The sequence below is a fragment of the Ylistrum balloti genome, unplaced genomic scaffold (genome assembly GCF_031769215.1).
Source record: "Ylistrum balloti isolate Yb309-2 unplaced genomic scaffold, AGI_CSIRO_Ybal_v1 Utg369588, whole genome shotgun sequence".
NCBI classification, from domain to species: domain Eukaryota; kingdom Metazoa; phylum Mollusca; class Bivalvia; order Pectinida; family Pectinidae; genus Ylistrum; species Ylistrum balloti.
The window spans coordinates 639,408-644,256 of record NW_026781875.1 but is presented as its reverse complement, the minus strand read 5'-3'; the positions used below and the strand labels follow the sequence as shown (position 1 = coordinate 644,256).

The following is a 4,849-nucleotide window of genomic DNA, read 5'->3' as shown; positions in this document are numbered from 1 at the left end:
GCTGTAACAATATAGTTGTGTAACTGGTAAGTAATCTCGATCTTGCGTCAACCGTTAACATCAGTTCTTTGGCCTTAGAAATGCATCGCTTGTTTTTGAGTGACGAGCTGTTCGAGGCTATGGATACCAGCTTCCTTCTATTTCTTTGGGCGATATAATGTTGGACATGTTTGATGCTCGTGATTATGCCTGTTGGTTCCGCAATATACGTCCAGATGTTGGTACTTTCGTTGTTGCTATAGTATCAATCCTATTGACCTAGGTACTGTTTGATCTTTTCACTTTAGTACAAAAATGTTCAGCAGTGTAATATCTAAAACATGAAAAGGCATGGAAACAGAAACACTTCCAATATCTTAAAGCCAAGTAACTGAGTACATTATATACTTCAGAATGCAATGACACTTACGCTGTCAAATATTCGAGTTAATGTAAGTTCAGATGGGAAAACCATATTGACCAAATACAACACGATCAAGTTACATAGTTATGTTTTGACTCTTATACGATTTTTAAAGGTGAAAATATGTCCTTTGGCTTTTTCCAAAATACAACAAATTAATTTGAATAATGTTTCTTTCAGCGGAGTAAAAAATATAACAATCTGCACATTATTGTAGTGATGGTGCGAGAAGTTCTCCTTAAAATTACTTAGCTGATGTCAACAACTCTCAAATCTAATAAACAAGATAAGTTTGGTTGTTGAGGCCATCATCATATCCAAGATATTTTAATTTTCGTTCCCATTTCATATGACATATATAAAACTAGAGACTATGTAAAGAAGCTTACTATAATTAATCTTACATGATTGTTTTTAAGGAAAAGACGTTCGAGGAATCAGAAGACAACAACTAAACCCTTCAAAAACATAGGAGATTCCGAGCACGGTATGTACATAAAATTGTAATCCTTCCATTCGCCGAACTTTCACATCACCAGGTTTGAGCAGTTTTTGTGGCCATATATAACTACAGCAGCAAAGTCAGTGTGATGAATAGATGATGCTTCAGGGAGATTGTGTTTGTAAAAATTGTGATTTTGACGGAACGGCATCATCATAGTAAAATGTCTTATTTATTCCAACGTGTTTGATTAATGTTACATATATCTTTGTCAGCTCTGTCAACTGATGCATCATTTTTTGTTTGTTTACTTATCATACAAAATGTGAATATTGATACGTAATATTTTGCTTTGAGATACGCGTTTTAACACTACCACAATGTAACTTACTGATCGGGCATTTGAATACAACATAAGGTAAAACATATTGTCATTACTGTATATATAATAACAACAATAAATACAAAGTTATACTATCGCTTTTTTCAGCACTTCTGTAAATACACTCGCACTTTATTTTTGATGTTCAAATTAGATCCAATGATAATATAGATAATGCCATTTTACATGTGTAATAAAGTCGTTGTGATCGTTTACTTTACAGTCTCGACGACAACATCACAGAGTCCGGAAAGGTATTATCAGCAACTTCTTTTTCCTGATCCATGAAAGCTATTTTTCCAACATATCTTAAAGTAAATTGCGGTGGCTGATTTGTGCCATTTCGTTATTTCGTTTTTCGTCACGACACAAATCAGCCACCTTTGTTTTGTCAATTTGACTTTTTCATTCAAATAAAAATCATGATCATGGAAGGTAACTTAAAGGTGTCAAGTGTTTAGTTATGAATTGAAATAATGATAGCTTGTTCTTTAAGTTGCCTTCTATATTTACATAGTTATTAATTGTTACTGTCAAGAGTACGTTTCTGAGACCAAAGGTAATAATACAAATGATAGGTCTTTTGTCTTTGCCAAACGGACATTGCCAAGTTCATTAAGTTTTCAGAACCTTTGAATTACCCCTTGTAACAAATGTTATATAAAATTTTTACTTTAGACAGTCTCGAACCTGAGTCATGATGTGTTGTCTTTGATCATATTCTAAAAGGTCAAAGTTCACGGTAGCTAAAGCGATTAACACTATCTTGTTCGGTATATGGTAAGCATACGATGGGTTATTCACAATTGTTAACTTGTTTAATTGGTTAACATAGAAATTAAAAAATACCTTTAATTTGTTGACGAGAAAATTATCTCATCTTAACAATTGCTAATTGTTTAATTGTGAAATCATCAAACATGACGTGTATGACATATAATGTATAATTCAAACCATATGCATGAGAAGTATTACATAAAGATATTGTATTAGTAATGGATTATTATTTCAGAGGTTCGTATGAAGAGTTGGATGTAACAAACATGGCACCACCAAACGTGTACCAACAGGTCGGACAAGAACATGGTATGATCTTTATATTTATGTTCCACTATATTTCATGTTTGAATAATTATCATTTTAGTTTTCATCAATGTTCATAAAAATAATTCTCAATAATATTTCTACAATATCTTAAAGATAAACATTGATTAATTAAATGAAACGAAAAAGAAATCAATGAAAAACAATTAAATTGAAATGTAGCTACAACAAGGAAGTAAATGAATATTGAATGTGCATTTTTATATGTGGCATTGAACTTACATAATGATATCAGTAAAAAAACGTAATTTTTTGCGGATTTAGGTGTCTCCGAGAACATAGAAGTAAGGTAAGATATGTTATATTTAAATAATACGATTGTTTAGTGAGTATTCCCTAAAACGTGAACATTAGTTTTTAACTAACAGTAAATGGTGTGCTCAAAAATATCGTAAATTGATTTTAGAATATGTCCAGGTATGCTAGATCTTTTTTTTAAATAAACAGATTGATTTAAATATATAGTTTTTCTACTTTTGAAATGAAATTGAATATCTATTTAAAAATGATTTATTATATTGAATTTTGTTTAAAGCAACTATGAGATGTTGGAAGGTGTGAATGGTCCAAATGTCTATGAGGAACTGAAGGATCGAAAAGGTAAAAACTACTGACTTTAGATATCAAAGAATCTTTTCGATCTTTCTGTTGTTGATTATTGCCGATATATCGAGTGATGTATGAATGTGTATAATTGATAAACTGACCATTTGTACTTACAGTTGTGATGTGATCATTACTTTCATTCAAATCTTACATGATATCATCTATATTTTTTAAAGTTACATATTAATATTATCTTTAAAACACTATAGGCAAAGCTTCCCATATTGAAAAGTCAAGTTCATTTCAAAGCGTAGTGCTGTCATTAGCCATAACATCAAGCTACTACAAATACCTTGGTCAAAGTTAATGAGTCAATGTCAAAACAAAGAATTGTCTTATAGTATGCTGTATCACACTGGTAGGAGTAAGGATATCTGCTTTAATTATAGATCTTATGTCATTTATCATTTACAACAAGATCTTACATAATGATTTGAGTGAAAACGTGTTAAGACACAGATGTATAAAAACGACAAAGAAAAAACGGACAGTACGACAGGATCTTCAAACTCAAAATCGACGATCTAGGGCGAAATAGGAACGAAAGAAAGCTCTGCATCGAGAATCCTAAAACGTTTTTTAAGACCATTAGCTTTGGTAGAGCATGCGTTTTCTGCTTCATGGGAAACACCCTGCTATGCATTTATTAATCTATCCAATTAATAATGTGACGCTCCCAAATCCGAACAAAATAAACAGCAACGGGGCCGCATTGCACAAGGAAATAGAATATTTCCAGTTGTGGTGTTTTCGACGACCGTAAAATATTAAGAAAGGAAAGAAATTCTGAGGATACAGTATCTGAATATTTTCAAGAATTACTCGGACTTGAGAGATCAGTGGCTACCTTCTTCCATATTTGGTTCGTTTTTATTCACCGTTCATATAAATACACGAGAGATAAAACATGTGTGTAAAATGACTTTTTATGAATTAGAAGATGAAATAATCTATGAACTTATTCTGACTTTTAAATTTTTTTCTCATTATTGTTTTTTATTTAGGTTCCAGATCATCGCATCTTTACACCAACACAACACTAAATTAAGACATTCTGGCAAGGATCTGACTTCAAAACGCATATCCTGTGGTCAGGCATCTCTCTTGTAAATGTTTCATTTATGCCATACCAGATGACAGACAGTCTAAAATTTGTTTGAGGCAGTGTGATGTCCATGAAGACGAGATGACGGCAGACATCAATATAAACTATATAGTTTGTATACGTAAATATAGTTTCGGAAACTTCTTTAGGAGACATATTTCATTTCAATCAAGCCATTATTTGCATGTTTGCCATGCTTACATTGAGGCTAATATGCAACATACACATGAATAAGAGGCACATACAACGGCATCATTGGTTTTTGTTTTACGTGTACACTTGATATCATTTCGTAAAGCTACAAAACACAGGTGTTCTCAGCATCACAGATAAGTTACGGTCTAACACGTTGATCTTATTGGACAAACATTATCAAGGTCATGTAGAGCATCATTACAAAACAATGACACTACGTAAATCAACTCTGTTGATATTCAGGATACAAGATAGCAAATGTCTCAAATTTTGTTAAAATGAAAAATAGTAATCAATGACTAACCTTCGTATGTATTTTTTTAATCCAAATTAGGATGTTTCATGTAGTGAAACTTGCCCAATATCCTGTATTACTTGTGAGCAAGAAATAATTATAGTAACCAGAACGTAATATTAATAATGGTGCACCTACAGAGCCTTTGTGTCTTCAGTGTTTGTTCTCTGAATGAAAAACTGTGGTTACGAGATCAAAAAAAGACTTTAGTAGCCAGGTTTAGCTCTTCGCCCGATGATTTTATGTCATCCTATTCATTCAAACTTCTCTGATTGTTGTATATATATATATCTTCATCAGAATGGATTATTTAGACG

The 4,849-nt window shown here is 32.1% G+C and overlaps 1 long non-coding RNA gene across 1 annotated transcript; it reads left to right on the top strand.

Moving 5' to 3' along the window:
- The first annotated feature begins 817 nt into the window (after positions 1-817).
- Positions 818-4,466, top strand: LOC132544522 (uncharacterized). The gene is made up of 6 exons (XR_009554002.1): positions 818-890; positions 1,451-1,481; positions 2,240-2,313; positions 2,596-2,620; positions 2,867-2,931; positions 3,942-4,466. It is a non-coding gene; the product is annotated as an uncharacterized LOC132544522 (long non-coding RNA).
- The last annotated feature ends 383 nt before the right edge of the window (positions 4,467-4,849 follow it).